This window comes from Nannospalax galili, unplaced genomic scaffold, assembly GCF_000622305.1.
Source record: "Nannospalax galili isolate Female #2095 unplaced genomic scaffold, S.galili_v1.0 scaffold1386, whole genome shotgun sequence".
Lineage (NCBI taxonomy): Eukaryota > Metazoa > Chordata > Mammalia > Rodentia > Spalacidae > Nannospalax > Nannospalax galili.
In genome coordinates, this window is record NW_008354369.1 from 232,314 (window position 1) to 252,433 (window position 20,120).

The 20,120-nt window shown below is 39.4% G+C and overlaps 1 pseudogene; it reads left to right on the forward strand.

Moving 5' to 3' along the window:
• LOC108491710 overlaps positions 1 to 20,120 on the forward strand; it is a 47,342-nt pseudogene that overhangs the window by 11,975 nt on the left and 15,247 nt on the right.

Here is a 20,120-nt window from a genome sequence, read left to right on the forward strand (position 1 = left end):
TCATGAACTCTCTGGAGGATTGGTTTTTTGGACATGAATTCTTTCAACCTATTTATGTCATGGAAGAATTTTCTTTCCCCTTCGACTATAATAGACATTTTGACTGGGTAAAGTAATCTTGGTTGGCATCTGTGGTCATTTAGAACTTGGAATACTTTGTTCCAGGCTCTTCTGGCATTCATATTTTGCACTGAAAAGTCAGCTGTAATCCTGATGGGTTTTCCTTTATATGTGATTTGTTGTTTTTCTTTTGTAGCTTTTCTTTTGCCTCTTTTTTCTGAACATTTAGTGTTTTTACTATGATGTGCTGTGGAGGGTTTCTTTTCTGATCCTGTTTATTTGATGTTCTATATGCTTCTTGTATTTGTATGGGCATGTTTTTTTTTTTAATTTTGGGAAATTTTATTCTACAGTCTTGTTGAAGATCTGTTCCATACCATTATCTTGAGATTCTTCTCCTTCCTGTATGCCTATGATTCATAAGTTTGGTTTTTTTATGGTGTCACACAATTCTTGCATATTCCGTTCTTGTGTTGTTAAAAATTTTTTCATAATCTTTTCTTGAGTGGTCTAATTCGTCCACTTCATCTTCCAGTCTTGAGATTCTGTTTTCCATTTCATTCATCCTATTGGTGAGGCTTTCTCCTGTCGTTTCTAATTGGCTTACTGAGTGTTTCACTTCCTTCTTCATTTCAGCCTGAGTATTCTTCAATATTTCTAACTCTTTTCTGAATTCATTCAGAAGTGTATTCCTATATTCCTTCAATTCTTTGATTTCTTTCTTTTTATGTTCTTTAAATTCATTGAATTCTTTTATCATGTTTATAATTGTTCTTTTGAGTTCATGTCCTGTGTTATCTCTAGGGAGTTCTCATTATACTCCTCTAGAGGACTATTGGTACTTGGTAGGGATATATTCATGTTACTTTTTTCTTTTTTCTGACTCTGACATGTGAATTTCTTTGTAGTTTCTCAGTCTTGTTTGAGACTCAAGCCTTCCTTTGTTGAGTTTAGATGTGCTTCTTTCTGTAAACTTTATGTGTCTTTGTGATTTACTTTTTGGGCATGAAAAACTTGTTGGTTTAGGCTTCAGGTTCTCTCTTTTGATTTTATATTGGCGTGGCCTGTTAGCTTTTGTCTTCAGGAACTCCCACAGAGGCCCAAGTGAGATGAGGCTCAGATGATATCAGGCTTTCTCCTAAGGTATGGGTTCCTCCAAGAAAGAATTTGGGGGCTGGGATGCCCTGGGAGAAGGGCCCAGGATAGATGCTGTTCTCAGGAAGATGGTGGCTGTGCCATCCAGGGAAGTAAAGGGAGGTGAGAGCGGGACCAATCTTAGAGGTTTCCTGGGGGCCACAGGGAGGAAATGCATTGGTCCTGATGCAAAGGATCAGGAAGCAGTGGCAACTCTGGGTCAAGAGGTTAGCCCCGGTGTCTGAGGTGCCAAGACAAGAAATGAGCCTGTACCCAGCCTAGGAGGAGAGACTTGGCAGGGGAGCTGGGAAGGTGAAACAGGCTGAGAGAGTCAAGGCATGCTGGGCGCCGCTGGACTTACCCAGGGAAGGTGCTGGGACCAGGAAAAGGGAGGCTGATTATTTTTCAGTTCATTCTTTGTATATTCTGGACATTAATCCTCTATCAGATGTACAACTGGCAAAGATTATCTCCCCTGTGGCTTCTCTTCACTGGATTGATTGTTTCTTTTGCTGTATAAAAGCCTTTTAATTTAGTAAGTTCCCATTTGTCAATTGTTGTTTTTAATTCCTGAGCAAATAGAGGTCTGTTTACAGAAAGTCTTTCCCTGCACCTATGTCTTATAGAGCACTGCTATGTTTTCTTCTAACAGTTCCAGCATTTCAGGTTTCACACTGAGTCTTTTATTTAGAGTTGATTTTTGTGCAGGGCAATAGATATGGGATTGACTTGCAATGCAAGCTGACATGGGAAAAAAGTAATCAAGTCCTACTCAGTTGTAAAGCCTATGAATCATAACAGTGACAGGCCCATCAAAATATCCCTAATGGAGCAACATTGGCACTTTTATCTTAGGGGTGACTAACAGCCTTCTATTTGGACTTAAGGGCCACTCAACAGGAGGAAATTCTTGTGTGGTACTGTAAACCTAGGCAACCACCAGTGGCTGGAGAGCCTGTAGACCTCTAGAAATAAATCTACTACTTCCATTCTCCTCAACTAATATAATTTCTAACTATATTCTAAATACTTATCCTTACATCCACAGGTAAGTGTAGCTTTCACCTCTCATCAAAAAATAATGGAGGTAGAGAGAGGGCTAACGTACTCCTCAATTCTCACCAGTGAGGTATCCATGTACATCAGAGTGTGTTACATACAGAAGGCCTCAACTGAACAAGTTTTGGAGAATAAGAGACTGTGGAGTGTAGGATGGGACTCTGATATGGAACCTCACCCTCCCCACAGCTCAGGGACCATTGCAGAAGAGGAGGTGCAAAGATTGTAAGAGCCAGGGCTGGTTCATGAAAGTATGAGGTGGGGGCTTCCAGGCCACTGGAGGCTTGCTCATGTGCACCTGTGGCAGCAGTGGCATCCAACACAGGACCCATGTCAGCTCAATTAAACAAGGGACCAAAGAGGAGGTGAGAAATATGTAGCAGGTCAGCACTAGATTGAGAACTATTTGAGGCTGGTTGCTGCTGTCTGAGGGAGAGTATGATTTACGTACAACCACTGGATGGGCTGACTAGATTCCAGTCGACACATTTACACTGAAGGCCATTTGGGCACAAACACCTGAATGAATAGGACTCAGCATGTATGGCAGTGTGTATAGGGTTCAGTGGGAGTGGGAGGCAGGAGGCATGGATTGGGGAGAGGGTCTGGATATGAGTGGGAAATAGTGTATGAAATTTTAAAAGCTCAATAAAAATTAACAAAAATAATAATAATCCCTTTTTCAGTAAATGAGAGCATTATAGAGATCCATAACTTGTCAAAATGCAGTGAGTAAGTGACTGTGGGGAGTCTAGTCCTCATTGATACCTCTATAATACAACCCCTATACCTATGGCTCGGGAGCATCACAGAAAGCAGGGGGTTGGGGATTGTTAGAGCCAGAGGACCAGGATGCCTGTTGCTAAATATTGTTTTCTGGACATTACAGAGAAGCTGCGCCCATGAAACATCAACAATATGCTTTCTTAAACAAGACCAGCGTAATGACAACACAAGTTGACATGATAACATTGATGGGGAAGTTTCAAAAGGTCCACCATGAGATGAAGAGCTACAGGCAATAAATGGGTGCTGAGGGAAAGAACCAGTTTTCTCCAGGGATGAGCTCCCTGATAAGTTACCCAATCCCAAGTGCTCAGCTCTAAATACATATACATATGAGTACCACTAAATGGACTTTGCAGGTCATGTGTATGCACTTGTATATATGGTTTATATAGATATATATGTGTGTGTATATATGTATGTAAATTATATATAGTATTTTATATATAAATATATAGTAATATATATAAAATATATAGTAATAAAGGTGAGATCATGAGATTGAAAGGGAATGGAGACAACATGGTAAAAGTTGGAGGGGAAGAGGGGGATGAAAATGATGTAAATAATAGCACTCACATATGTAGTTTTCAAAAATTAAAAAACACACATATTAACTCTTTTTTAAGGCATGGAGATATATCTTTTTCTGGCACTGTCTTGGGCTCTGCTCTCTTATGGTCTCTCCTGGAGTCACTTGACAAAACTGAAGGTAGCCTTCAACCAAGAGCCAGCAAAGGACCAGTCCAACAAGATCAGAAGAGCTGAGGTCTGTGCATAACCACATGAATGAGTACAGTGATGGATCCTTCTGGCCAGTCCTTGCCTTGTCTGCTGTCCCAGCTGGAAGGTTGATGACAGTTTTTCTAAAGCTATAATAAAACCCAAGGAGGCAACCAACCTGCGTCCAGGCTCCTGACCCAGAGAAGTTGGGAGTTTACTAATTATTTCTTTAACCTAATAAGTTTAGAAATAATTTTTGTGGTTATTATAAGAAATTTAATTTTTTAATTTAAAAATTATAAGCTAAGTGTAAAACTAAGGAACTTAAAAAGGGTTTTGGTTGTGAGCCTAAGCCTTTAATGGCTGTACCAGCCTTCCAGCCCAGATTTGAACCAATTAGTGCAGAACACAATGGATTAGCAGTCCATCACCTTAACCATTTGGCCCCCTCATCACATGTAAAAAAAAGGGGGGGGGTTAAAAAAAAGAAAGATTAAATCAAATGAAAGTTAAAGGAAGGAAACAATAACAGTAAAGCAATCATTAGAGGAAGTAGACAAAACCAAATAACTGGGTTTGGATAAAGTACAAAGAAGTATCACATAGAGTTCCCGTGTAACCCAGCCTTGCTTACTGTTTTCATCTTACAACACTAGAGTAAAATTGCTGAAATCAGGAAGCTAACACTGATATGATAGTATTTGGTAATTTATAAGCATTATCTGAATTTTGCCATTTTTCCTATTCTAGTCCATTTTCTAGCTCAGAAATCAATCTGGGATTCTAACTGTATTTGGTTTTTACATCTCCCTAGGCTCCCCCAACCTGAAAGAATTGCCATTCTCTTTGTCTTTCATAAATGTGACAATTTTAAAGAGCATTAGTTAATCATATCACTGTTTTTCCTTGGGAACAATAGGAAAGCATTCTTGGACTTCTAGAGTTTTAGCTGGAAAGTAAAGACAATGATAAGATGCATATTTGTTTGACAGTTGACTGAGCCTTCATCTGCTTTTGTTTTCTTGCTTGTTAAACAGGGAAGACAGTGTCTCTCATGTAGGATTGTGAGAGCATTAACTGAAAAATTTAAAAACTGTAAATGATGTAATTTATGCTTGATGATGGTAATTGTCATTAATCAATGAGTAAGGACTTCAGCAGGGGAGCAATGAGAGCACAGGAGAGGGAAAGGAGAGGGCCAAGCAACTTCCTGAGAAGCTGCGGCTCGGCCAAGAGAGTTGAGGTTCCACAAAATGCAGGTGCTTAACCTGCTGTGTTATCTGCTGTGTGGTGGCAAAATGGACCCAAGGCTTCCACCTTCTGTCCCACCTCCTGTTGCGGCTACATTTCCTAAACTTCAAGAAAAAGAACACTCAGTGAGGGGGCACTTTGAAGGACAGAAGAATTAAAAAAAAAATGTGTGTGAGTTTAGGAAACACTGGGACAGAAATATAAATTGAGTTTTGAAAACTTAGCGGAAGATATAACTCAGGGTCACAAGTAACTTCGATGCAAACGGTTGAACATTTTTTATAAATCTTGATAAAGCTAATAAGGTTCCTGCATTAGTTACTTTTCTATTGTTGTGGTAAGACACCAGACCAAGGAAACTTATAGAAGAGTTAATTGGCTTACAATTCCAGAGGGATTAGAATCCACAATGGCACTGGAGACATGGTGGCAGAGATGGACAGAGCAGAAGATAGAGCAAGCACAGGAAGCAGAGAGAGACTGGGAATCCAGCAAGGCTTAAGAAATCTCAAAGCCCACCTGGCCCTAGTGACGCGTTTCCCCCAGAATGGTCACACCTCCTAAAGGTTCTGTGACCCTCCCCAAACAGTGCTATAAACTGGGGACCAAGTGTCCAAATACTTGGAGCCTCTAGAGGACATTCTCAATTAAACCACCACAGTTTCACAGGTTAGGATTTGATGAAATCTTAACAAGATCTTAAGGGACACTGTTAACCCTAATGATATTGGGTATTTTAAATATAGTAATATAAGAAACAAGTATAATGTGGATCTAAATGTTGATCATTTCAGCATGAACTAAGGATGTAAAAGAACAAAAAAAAATACAAAATATGTTATCTTTACAGTAGTTACTCTTCTATTGCTGTGACCTGTAAGAAACAACTTTTGTGAGGAAAGATGCTGTGGCTAATGGCTTGAGGTGATGCAGTTTGTCATGGTGGGGAAGGTATAGTGGTGTAGCCAGTGGCAGGAGCATGCAGCAACTGTTTGCTTAAATCTCAATAGACCAGGAAGCGGAGACAGTACAGGAATCATGGTCAGACAATAACCCTCAATGCTCAACCCCCAGAAACCCAGTTCCTCTAGTGAGACCCCACTTCCCAGAGGTTTCACAGCCTTTCAAAAATAGTGTTGCGAGCTGGAGATCAGATGTTCAAACACATGAGCCTTTGAGGGACATTCCACAAACCCAAACTGTAACAACCCTACAGTCATAGGTTCTATTTCACGCTTCTCAGTAATAGAGAAATTCAACTTCAATCTTGTAGGATAAGGAATGAGGTGAGGTTGTTTCACTAGCTTTTTAAAAATTTTTATCGAATTTTTGTGTATTTCATATAGAACATCATAATCAGCTTTATACCCCCTTCCCCATTGGTACCTGCCCACACCCCTCCCTAACTGGAGTTCTTACATTCTGTCATTTCTGTTAAGGCCTATTATGTTAAGTTAGTGTCCCGAGACATTTCACTATCTTAGTGATACTGGGCTGGAAGGGTTAGTAGAGCTGAATTTTTATTTCACATGCATAATCAATTTTGCACATATATATATATATACTTTTTATAAGATCATCAAAATCAGTCAGCAGTATTTAGAAAGTGTTTACAAGAGATGATTAAAAGATATTTTCCCTAGATCTTTAGTGGCAGATACACAGGCATGCTGGTAGGTGTGGTAAGTCTCAACAAAATACAGGTTGCTTCAGGAGACCTGAAGTTTCTGAGTGTTCTGGGACACACCAGAATATTGCCTCCACGGGAAGTATCATCTCCTCCTCTTTAAGAAAAGCCCAGATAATTGGTAGGCACCTATAGGCATTAGATACTGATTTTCACATGCTACTCTGACCCTTTAGGTAGATGACCTGAAGTGGCCCCCTTGGAATAGGACACAGCTTGCAAGTCTGGCTGCTCCATGGCAGGGTGGGCATCTCTCCTAGGTGGCTGCTTTTCATATGGTCTCTAACCCAAACACTCAAAATAATGAGGTCCTGAGAACAATCTACACCAGAAATCATGAACCCCAAAGGCTCATGTGCTTCATAAGAGAAAAGAAATAACAGCTATGTAGCAAGAGAAAGCTGAAAGTTTGAAACCCATTGCTTTGGAGATTGAGAAAGGAATAGCTGTGCCTCCATCTCAGCCTTTTTTTCTTCTTTTTAAAATGCTTTATTAGCATATATTAATTATGCATGATAATGACTTCTGTTATATTTTCACACATGTGTATGACATACTTTATTCATATTTATCTCCTACTACCCCTTTTGTCCCCTCCTACTCCTGCTGTTCTCCTTCTTCCCAACTAATCCCCTTGAACTTAATTTTATTATGAATTAATTCTGTTCTTTGACAATTTCCTATATGTGTATAATATGTGCTGATTACCTTCATCTCCCACCTTTGCCTAATCCTCTTCTTCCCTGCTATTCATTTTGAAAACTACAAGTGTATGGTACTGATAACACTTAAAATTAAGTTTTAGGGGCTGGAGAGATGGCTCAGTGTTTGAAAGCACTTACTTCTCTTGAAGAGGGCCACAGTTCAAATCTCAGCACCCATATCAAGCAGCTCACAACTGCCTTTGATTACAGCTCCAAAGGATCTGATGACCCCTTCTGGCCTCTGCATGTACCCCACTTAGATGCACATACACATAAATAAAGATAAATAAATATTTTAAAATTATATTTTAATAAATTCCATTAATAAATTCACAAAACAAAAGCAGGTTATTAATAATAATTCAGTCTCTTTCTTAAAATATGAATGCCCAGTAGAAAAATTAAAATCAGTTCCATCCCTTCTCTCCCTCTCATTTTTCTTTAAGTTGAGCTTCTATTTTTGGATGATGTTACTGAAATACATTGCTAAGTAAAACATGCTTCCTGCACCGTTCATATTTCTTCAATGGAATAATTAAGGAAACCATATTCATTAAACTAAATCTCTGATGCTGTCAAGGACCATACACAGATATCACTGAACTCTTACGTGACTGTTCACAGGAACTGCATTGTTACTATTTGAGGAACCAGGACGCTAACATTATTTAAAACTTAATAAGATGAATATAAAATGGTTGCTCTTTATTTTACATTTATTACAACTTTAGTTACTCTTAAGTGTTTTGAAGTTAACATATTTTGATAAATTTTCGCAGAGAATTATCAAGCTCTGTATCTATGCACGAACGTTAATGATTCCTCGAGTTTCTTAAATTGAGCCTGTTGTTTTGACAGCACTATCTGCATTTGATACTGGCACCATTGTTACTCCCAATTGAGTCTGCGTTGGGCAGCTAGGCCTGGCTTTCCAATATACCACCATTCAAAGTCCCTTTCAGATGTAGAATTCTGGCTCAGATGCTTGGTGGAATGTACTGTTTCTCCTCTGAAACTGTGCAATGCTTTAAAATATTTTCTGCAGTTTCTACATTTGAAGATGTGACCTCTTGGTTAAGGTAATACTCATTTATTCAAAGTGAGGAAGTTTCCTTTTTTAAATGAGTAAGAAACTTTCCTGGAACTAGAAGAAAAGAAATAATAAAGTCGTGTCAACATACAAGATAACCTTGTCCAACAGCTTAAGATGTGCACTCTGTACAACTCCAGAGGATGCTGTTCACGTGGACTATGGTGAGAATGGAATTCCCAGAGAAGTGCAATAGTGATTATGCTCAAACAAAGACAGAACCTCTCCAGATCCCTGATTGGATGCTGCCACACAGCCCACAGAGGAGCTTTTAACATCAAACACAGAGCATAGTTTTTTATTTTGTTGTTTTTATCTGTATAAATGTACTGCCTGCATGTATGTAAGTGCACCCCCATCATGCAATGCCTGTGGAGGTCAGTAAAGGGCATCAGTCCCCTGGAACTGGAATTATGGAGTTAGCTGCCATGTGGGTGCTGGGAATCGAACCCAGGTCCTCTGCAAGAGCAGTCAGTGCTCTTAATTGATGAGTCATCTCTCCAGCCACAGAGTATAATTTTTAATAATTCCTTCATCAGTTAAAAAATTCATGTTCCTTTGATAATTACTATTTCCAGAAAAGCATGAGCAAGGGAATGGAAACCACAAGAATTCTACCACTAAGATTTCTATTACAATGTTTCTGTTGCTGTGATAAAACGTAGGTTGACTAAGGCAACCTGTAGAAGGAAGAGTTCATTAAGCTTAAAGTTCCAGAAGAATAAGAGCCCATCATGGTGGGGAGGGATGGCAGGAGGCAGCCAGAGTAGAAACTGAGGGCTCACATCTTCAAGCAGGCACAGAAAGAGGGAGAGAAACAAAACAGAGCAAGGCTTAGACTCTCAAAGCTCGCTTCTTGTAATGGACTTCCTCAAGCAAGGCCATACTTCCTAAACCTCCACAGTGTCACCAACTGGGGTAAGATGTTCAAATACTTGGAGCATATTGGGGGACATTCTCATTCAAATCACTACACATAATTGTATAACTTGCAAAAAAATAATATTGTTCCTATATTCATCCATTTAAAATATTTTCTTTTTTTAATGTGTATGAGTGTATTGCCTGTATGTATGTAAGTGTCCCTGTGTCACGCAATGTCTGTGGAAGCCAGAAGAGGGCACCGGATCCCGTGGAACTAGACTTACAGAGATTGTTAGCTGCCATGTGGGTGCTGAGGATTTAACCTGGGTCCTCTGCAAGAGCAGACAGTGCTCTTAACTGCTGAGCTATCTCTCCAGCGCTCAATCATCCATTTTGGATGAACACATTAATCACTTTTTTTTAAGCATCTACGGAAATTTGTAAATTTTGTCCTTATGATGGCTTCATGATTCTTACTAAGGCTGTTGTTGGATATTGTTCGATCTGGGTACTTACACTGACTAGAATATTTTTAAGTTCCATACATCTTGACCTTTGGACCGTATTGCTCTCTTCTGCATCCTCCATTCCAAACTCTCCACAAGCAGGCTCCTTACTGCTGTTCCCTTCTCCTTTGATTCTCTGCTTAACTCAGAGTGCCCATTGCTTGTTTGGTACTTAGCTGAAAGCCTATATCAAAACTAAACTTTTGATATTTTGATATTTCTTGGGTTGTAACCAAAACAAATGATTAACATTGATTTTGAGGTTGTTGACACTGTTCTGGAAAAACTCTGCTCCAAGACATCTCTTGCTATTTTACTCAATTATTGATATAAAAGGTGCATTTCATGATAAATGGCAATTCATTATCACACCCCTCCAAATGAGACATCTACCTTGTCAAGGAACCCTGAAGCAAATTCTTTACTGGGCTTTCAGTTTGAATAATGTAATTGCATTCAACTTGAGTTACTTTAAGTATATCCTGCTATGAGTATTCCCAACACATCTTCCTCTATGGGTACAATTACATCTCCCTGAACAGCAGCAGGCTGAGTGTGCATCAAAGAAAAGTGCTATTTTAAAATCCAGTGTAGTGAATTGGATGTCAAGAAATCGTAGTTTTGCCATTACTAAACAGGGACAATAGCACTTGTTTAAATGTGCATATGTATCTGAAGTTTAATATTTCCTACATGACAAACTATTTGCAACTTCAAGTATCCTGTAACCAGAGTGCCGAACATGGTAAACAGTAGATTAAGAAGCAACTGCTGTGCATGGTGGTACATCCCTGCAATCATAACACTCAGGAGGATAGCGAGTCCTAGGCAAGTGTGAGCTACATAGCAAGATTCTATGTCAAAAATAAATAAAGAAATAAAGAAGGAGAAAACCAACATTATCTTCTAAAAGCCAAAAGAAGTTAGGAAGATGGGACATAAGGATGCCTTTTTAAATCTGAGAGAAAGTCAGTACTATAAAAAGAAGACATCCCTTGGATGTTAACTAGAACTTGGCTACCCAATATAGCACTGATTCTATAACTATACTAACTACTGCAGCTTCGTGAGATATACTTTAAAAGATAACCCAGAGTACAGGTCAAAGCCAGAGGCGTGCTTTGCTTACCACTATCATCTATAATTGAGGGAAGATGGGAAAACCACATTTGGTATTTCTCTAGTAGTTTTTAAATTGAAATGACATTTCAAACTGTTACTGCTGTCTACATGTTATAACTCCCAAGAAGTTTGTTTGACACATACTTAAATAATGACATGTTTTAAGGTAATAAAAATTTAAAACTTGAAGTAAATCATAAATATAATACATCAAGTTCCCGTATGAGTTTGGGAGGTTTTCATAACAAAGTGCCACATGCTCAGAGTGTTTGCCTGCATCTACACTCATACATGTAATGTCTGCAGAGGTCAGAAGTGGGCATTGGAATGCCTGGAACTGGAGTTACCAATTATTGCTAACCACCATGTGGGTACTGAGAAATGAACCCAGGTCCTCTGCAAGAACAGCCATTGCTCTTAACTGCTGAGTCATCTCTCCAGCCCCTATTTCTGTCTTAATTCCCTCTTCTTATAGACACCAGATATATTGAATTAAAACCCTGCCCTGCCATCCTATTTTACTTTATTTCATAAAAGTAAGTCTTGTTTCTAAATACAGGCACAGGCATGTTCTATGATACTGAGGATTAAGGTTTTGATGCAAATTTGAGGGCTGGGGATGCTCAGTTCTGCTCATAACAGTTCTATCCTCAAAATTTGCTGCCTAGATTTAAACCTCTCCCTGATACTCTCCCTCTTACTCACTCATCTCCACCCCAACATTATTCTTTGTTTCCCAGAGACACTGAGACCTTTTCTGCCAGGGCACCGTACATATTCTCTCCCTCTGGGAGTGCTCCACCTCCCACTTTGCCTGTTTCCCATTATTGAGATCTCAACTTAAGTGGCTCTTCTGCAGAGCAGGCAGCTGGGGGAAACAAATCATCAGTAGTCTTACCTAGCTGGGAACCCCATGAACTGTAATAATGACCAGTGTAATAAGATACGACATGGGTGCAATAGAGGCATGAATGTTATGGGAATAACCAACCACTTTCTACTTGGATTTAAGGCCTACTCCAGAGAAGGAAATATAAGCCTGGTATTGCAAATCTGGCCAAGAACCCATGGTTGGGGAGCTCATGGGCATATTATTATTATTTTGTTAAAAGGACATTTATCAAACAGCACTCTAAATTCGTATCTCCCTGATTATAGATTAGTGCAGCTCTCTGGCTTCATCAGAGAAGTTTATCTGTGCAATGGATGGTTTAGTGCAGAAACTAACTCACAACTGTTCAAATGGGACATCTATAACACACCTCTACCCAAAGCTCAAGGACATCTTGGAAGAGGTGGAAGAGGGGTCAGATTGTAAGATCCAGGGGTCAGGGGGCCCCAAGGCAAAACAGTGTCTTCTGAACATGACAGGATCACTGCACTCATGAACTCACAGAAGCTGTGTTTGCCTGCACAAGACCTGCACAAGATCAAGTGAGTCAACATTCTAACAGGGAAGGGGTTTATGAGCCCCCATCCCTAACTGAGGAGCTATTGACAGTTGATGGCTTCTGAGGGAGGGTGAGTCAGTTTTCTTTAAGGATTTAGCTCCTGGTAGGTCAACCATGATCAGGTGGATGGCCCTACACCCAGAATTATATGGATAGCATGAACTGGAATGAATATGTTATTAAATTTTTTAAAAAGTTTGTAATAGTTGGGGAAGTTGGGAGATGAGGGTGGATCTGGGAGGAGTTGGGGATGAATCTGACCAAAATATATTGTATTAAATTTTCAAAGAAAATAAACATATTTGTTAAAAAATAATATACTCATCTAAGATTTTTATACCAGTAAACTTCTTTTTTCCTCCAATGTTGCTCCATCTCAAGGAAAGATTATTCTTTTTCAAAAATATTTTAGTTATTATTTTTATTTTGTGTGTATGAGTGTATTGCCTGCATGTATGTAAGTACACGCATGTTGTGCAATGCTCACAGAGGTCAGAAGAGGGCATCAGATAGTGGAGTTTGGACACAATTGTTAGTCACCATGTGAGTGCTGGGAACCAAACCCAGGTACTCTGCAAGAGCAGCTAGTGGTCTTAACTGCTGAGCCATCTCTCCAGCTCCTAAAAGATTATTCTTAAAGAAATCATATAAACAAGAGTTCCTCAATATAAATAAATTTGAAAAATGTGGAGCAAATATCATAGCCTCTCCCACCTTTAATTTTGTCACCCTCTTCTACTTGTTCATATAAAATGTTGTCAACCTTTTGATGAAAAAAAGACCAGTCACATTATTGTAGCTGGACAAGGTTGATGATTACTTTTCTCTTCTGCAGCATGTGTAGCACTTTCCCACATTATGAATGCTAGGCAGACAAGATGAAGCTTGAAGATCAGTACCAAATTAATTTGTCGTTATTTGTTCTATGGCCCTCATATGTACTGTCTTCAGTAATGGGGTCTTACCATCAAGTTCTGGCAAGTAACCAAGAGCAATGATAATAGCTTGTCTTGTTTGAGAGTCTATGGGATGACCCCTCCCTGGTCAACAGCTCCAAAAGAGGGAGTCTATTCCTGCCATTGTTCTTTTTATTTGCTAGCCCGTGGTGTCTGGTAGGAACATTGCCCCCCATCATAGGGAAATTCCATCTAAACTCTTTTATGTTGTATATCTATATACTTTAAGAAGCTTCTATAGTGGTAGGTTTCCATATGATTTTTTCAACAGGTTTTACTGTTGTTGGTTATCCCTCCTCATACTCCCTTCTCTGCATTGCTCTCCCATTCTCTGCCCAATTTAAGCTTTTCTAGTCTATTACTGCCCTTTCCCTTTTTATATCACTGCATTCTATCTCTTCTCCCATGAAATCCCACCAATAGCCCCCTGCCATGGTTCCTTACTACTTTCTTGACCTCTATAGATTTTTCCATTGAAACACACATCTCTAAAGATTCAAAGCAGTAATTGGCTGCTGATTACTGCTGGGTGAGGGGGAGTTAATAGTCTTTAAGGGTATGACTCTAGATAGACTGACTAGACTCCAGTGAATGAACATGCACCAAGGGACATCTAGGCACACAAATCTGACTTGATAAGCCTTAACATATATGACAGAACGCATGAAATCTGGTCGGGGGGGCTATTAGGGGTGCAGATACGGGAAGGAGGTCTAAATATGATTAAGATGTATTGTATAAAATACACAAAATTCAATAAAAATATGTATTGAGAAAAAAATTCAAAGCTAGCAAGCACTTATGAGAAAGAGTATGCAGCATTTCTCTTTCTGGGTCTGGATTATCAGAATAATTCTTTCCAGTTCCATCCATTTACCTGTGAATATCATAATTTTATTTTTCTTAACAGCTGGATAATATTCCATGTGTAAATGTACCATATTTCCATTATCCATTCATCAGTTGATAAACATCTAGGTTGTTTCCATTTCCTGGCTGTCATACAGCAATGAACATGGACAAACAGAAATTATAGTAATATACAGAATCCTTTGGGTATATGCCTATGAGTGATATGCCTGGATCGTGTAGTAGATCTATTTCTAGCTTTTTGAGGAATCTCCGTATTGATTTCCATAGTGGCTGCACCAGTTTGTATTCCCTCCAGCAGTGAATAAGTGTTTCCCTCTCCCCACATCCTTGCCAGCATTTGTCACTGTTTTTTGGATCATAGTCATTCTGACTGGATAAGATGAACTGGTGCAAATATGTGAATAACTTACCACTTTCTGATTGGATTTAAGTTCTGCTTCACAAGATGGAGCCCATACCTGGCATTGATATCAGACCTGGAACCTGTGACCAGACAGGTCTCAGGCCATAAGAAAGAACTTACTACTATTATTTTCTTAAACAAACAAAGTATTAATGACTAATTATCATATCCACAGATTAGTGCTTACCTCCAACTCTTACCAGAGAAGTTTCTTCTTTCAGCAGATGGTGATAACACAGAGACTCACAACTGGTCACTGTACAAAGAATAAGAGACTTCATATTGCTTAGCCTTGAATGGGACACCTATATTAAACCCTTGCCTCTCAAAGTTCAAGGATCATAGTGGAAGAGGAGCTGGAAAGATTATAAGAGCTAGAGGTGGTGTATGACTACAAGGAAACACTGTTTTTGAGACCAGACAGCAGGGTAGTTACTCATATGAATTCACAGCAATTGTGACAACATGCAAAGACCCACACAAGCTCAAACCAAACAAAATTCCAGCATGAGGGTGTGGAGGTGGGCAAAAAGCTAGGACCCTAACTGAGGAACTATTGGCAACTGATAGTTGCTGGGAAAGAGAAGGTTTTCTCTGAGGGTGTGACACTGAGTAGCTTAACCAGGCTCGAGGCAGTGGACCCACAATGAAGGGCATTTGGGAAAACAAATTAGACTGCATTAGCATTAAAATAATAATAACAATGATATTAAATAGGGCAGAGGCTAGTAATGGAAGGAAATATGGGAGGTATCTGAATATGATCAAAATACATTTATTGTATATATAGTGGAATACATTGACTTGAGCTGGAAACAGTGGAGGGACGTGCAGATGGGAGAGGGGTTCTAAATACCATCAAATTATATTGTATGAAAATCGCAAAAATTCAATAAAAATTTTTAAAAGAAAGAAATTCTGAAAAATCAATTAAAATATTTTCAAAGCTCTCACCCCACCTTCGAGTCATACTTTCGATCAAGAATTAGTTTCAGGTGTAGCTGTGTGTTTTCCTATAATACTGAAAATAATCTTTTTTTATTTTTTTTTATTTTATGTATATGAGTGTATTGCCTGCATGTATGTGAGTGTACCCATGTCGTGCAATGCCTCGGAGGTCAGAAGAGGGCTTTGGATCCCCCTGGAACTGGAGTTAAGAACGGTTCATAACCGCCATGTGGGTGCTGGGAATCGAACCCAGGTCCTCTGCCGAAGCAGTCAGTGCTCTTAACTGCTGATCCATCTCTCCAGCCCCCAAATAATCATTTTTTTAATGCTCCCACTGTGAACTAAGAGTCAAAGTAAAGGACTCAGAGAAGCCCTCGGTCTTGCAGGACTAGGTTGGAAGAATATGGCTTAGCTACTGTGTGATACACACCCCTAGAAAAATACTCTGACATAAGGGAAAGGCAAATATGCATACATTTTTAATTAAAAACCACTTTTTACCATACTTCTGTTATGCTCTATCAGGAAGCATAATCCAGACTTGAATATTCTATGAATGGAATGGAGTCAGTTTGTATAAAATGCTCAAGGAGTTAGAAGTATACTCATAGATTTAAGGAACCAGAAAGCTATTTAGTCATTCTTGCCAAAAAAATTCTATTTATGCTCTCATTTCCCACATTAATGTAAATCAGTCCATGGTTGTCAATTGCTGTTAAAACAGATTTCATGGATGGCTCTAAACTTGTCACCCTTGTACTCTCTGTTTTCGTTTGTTTGTTTGTTTGTTTGTTTGTTTGTACCTTTGCTTTCTCTTTCCCTTAGCAAAATGCATGATGTAGAAGATATCCTACAAGAAACTGTACCAATAATTCTGGATCTTGAAAAGCAGCTTGAACTTTTCCTTTATAGTCCCAAGTACTGGATGTTAGTTTGCTAACCATTCATTTCAAGGTAAACTTTCAAGTTCAAACTGGTGCTCTGAACCTGACCTCATCCTTTTTCTTTGCGGGGGCAGGGGGGATTATCTGTAGAACAACGGCGTGATGGTATAAATACACATCATTTATTTTTTAAAGCATATACTACATTCCATTACATTGTACAATGATGCTACAAGAATACTGGGAACTATTGGAGACTGACCACTACTAGGCAAGAGAGAGAGTAGGCCTTACCAATGATCTCTAGATGGACTACCTAGACTCCAGTGAATGAATTTGCACCAAAGAACATCTGGGTACAAATGCTTGACTTATAGGACTTAACATCTATAGCAGAATACATGGGGTCTAGTAGGGGATGAGGGGCATGGATGGGGAAGAAGTTCTAAATTTGATTAAGAACTCATATGAAATGTACAAAAGCTCAATAAAAAATTTAAATATTACATTTATCTTTTTAAATCTATTCCTACTTTTATGAGACAAATGTCAAGTTTCAAAGGATAAGTTCTGATTCTCATGTGGCAGAATTTGATAAAAAATTATTTTTGTGCACCCATTAGATTTGTATCACTATAAATTTTAGTGTGTTAACAACAACAAGGAATGCTTGCAAAATGATGTAAGGCTTCTAAGACTCTGTAACATTGAACATTTCATTTGTTGTCTATCGATTTTCCATTTTAGCACCTTCAAAATCAGGATGCATCTCAAAACTGAAGGTGTCATGATTTAATGGGCAGGGTTTTTTTTTTCAATCTTTCCTTAATGTGACTTGCAATCAATTGTAGCTTATATTCTATGAAACAATAATTCTGAGTGCAATCACTTTTCCTTTGTTATTATTATATGGAAGAACTAATAGAAGACGCATGTTTATCACAAAGAAGGTGATAATGGATCTTGAAGTTAGAGCTTGGATATCAAATATGACTCCTGACCTCTTACCACAGTGATACCAACCAGGTATTTAGATGGTGTGAGAAGAAAAGGAGTATGAGAGGATAGTCAGTCTAAGATGTAGGTAAGCAGACAGAGCACAGATTATCTATGGTCATCATGTGTTTGCTCAGGAGCCTCTGCGACCTCTTCTCTTGAACCCTTGTCCCAACAGGTCCACTCTTATATCCAGCCATAAGTATCCTGCTTCTGCATCATTCCTAACGACCTACTTCTGTTTTAAAGCACACAACTCTAAATACTCATACTGAGTATACTAAATTGTCCTGTCTTGTGACACTTAACCCATTCATTGAGTCCCAACCCCATACCTTCTTTTCCTGGCATTATCTGGATAAGGTCATTCACATCTTAGAAACCCAAATGAACTTTAATTTCTTTCTTTTTAATGCTATCTTCATGCCAAATGTGTACAAACAAACCTTGCATGTACTAAAGATTATAGCAAACACAGTGAACTCATTTTTAAAAAATATATATTTATTTTGGTACCAGGAAATGAACCCTGACAAAAGGTAAACACAGACTGAAACACTGAGCTCCATTCCTAGCCCAGTCCATTATTTTTAGGCGTATTTAGACTTAAATAACCAATGTTATAAATGATTTAGAGAGTAATTATGACACCTTGGGTGAAGAAATACCTATAAATGACCCATTTATGAATAACTTTAGTCAAATAGTAACTCTTTAAAATGGGAGTCACAGGGTAGACTTTCCCAGAATATCCTCAACATGAAGAAGCTTGTTAGGGACACATTTAACAGGAATGTATATTTTATGATCTCAAAGCCAAATTAGGTTTTAGAAGACTAGTCAAGTTGAATAATGTTTAATCAGATTTCATTACATTCAGTAGTTTTTATCTTTCTTAGACCAAGAATTTGAATGTAACCACAGCTGAGTTTTTTTTCCACGTATTTTCATTACTTAGTACATTGCAGACCCATGGCACTGAGCAGAATGAAGAGAGACGGCATATGTGATTCGTTATTATCTTACTTTAGACATAAAGTCAGTCTGGAATAAAAAATCATTTGAGAGCTCTTCGTGGCAACTTCTGGGCAGTTGGCTGCATCAAGATAAAGCTGAATAGCTCCTTCCCAGCTGCCAGCTGTCAGGAACTCATTGAAGTGGACACTGAATGCAAATTTTGTGCTTTCTATGAGAAGCACAAGACCACAGAAGTTGTTAAAGATCCTCTGGGTGGAGAGTGGAAGAGTTCTGTGGTCAGAATCAGTGATGGGAATGATAAACAAGGTTTTTCCCATGAAGCAGGGTGTTTTGACCCATGATTGCATGTGCCTGCTGTTGGATAAGGGGCATTCTTTTTATAGACCAAGGAGAACTGAAGAGAGAAAGCACAAATATGTTCTGGGATGCATTGTGGATGTCAATCTGAGTGTTCTCAACTTGGTTATTGTGAAAGAACAAGAGAAGGAGATGCCTGGACTGACAGACACCACTGGTCAACAGCAGTGGGGGCCCAAAAGAGAATCCACAAAATTTTCAATCTCCCTAAAGAAGACAATGCATATAAATATGCTGTCAAAAAGCCTTTAGGCTGGCCAGGCATGGTGGCCCACGCCTTTAATCCCAGCACTCGGGAGGCAGAGGCAGGCAGGTCTCAGTGAGTTCAAGGCCAGCCTGGTCTACATAGTGAGTTCCAGGCCAGCTGGGGCTACTGGGAGACTCTGTCTCAAAAAAAGACTAAAAAAAAAAAAAAAAAAAAGCCTTTAGACTAGGAAGATAAGAAGCTAGTACCAAACCACCCAAGATTCAGTATCTTGTTATTCTGCATGTCCTGCAACACAAATGGCAATGTATTACTCTGAAGAAATAATTCACAAAGAAAAACAAGGAGGAGGCTGAAGAATATTCTAAACTTTCAACCAAGAGAATGAAGGAAGCCCAAGAAAATAGCAGGAATATATTGCCAAGAGACACAGGCAGCAGTTGCTAAGAGCATCTACTGCTAAGTCTGAGTCTAGTAAAAAAAACAAGACTCTTTAAGAGTAAAAAATAAATGATCAGACCTTGAATCTGAAAATAAATAAATATATAAATAAAAACTACTGCTCCTGCCCTCAGGCCTCTCTTGGGGTAAGTCTACCCTGCAGCCCTCCATGCCTTGACTCCCCGAGCCACGCTCACCCTTCCATCTCCCCCGCTGTTCTCTACTCCAAGCTTGGGCCCTGTGCAATTCCTAGTCTTGGGGCCCCAGACACCTGGGGAGCCAGTGCTGCTTCCTGACCCTCTTCACCCGGACCGGCTTGGTGCCTTCCTTGGGCCCCAGGAGTACTGCCTCTGGACCCAGCCCCGCCCTCACCTCTCTCTGCTTCCCTGGTCCTGCAACACCCGGCAACCTCTTTCTGGGGCTGACAGCTTCTTTCTGAGGCTCCGAGGCTTACCTTGCCTCTCCCTGATCCTCTGCATCCAGTAAAATCCAGCTACTCAATCCACTCCCTGGGAAATCTTGGGGCTTATTCCCACCCCATCTGCCTTTGCATCCCTGCGTGGCATGGCCATGGCCAGGGTCTCAGGTCAGTCCAACACCCAAGTTCCTGAGGCCAAAATCATTCTTAGAAGATTCCAGACC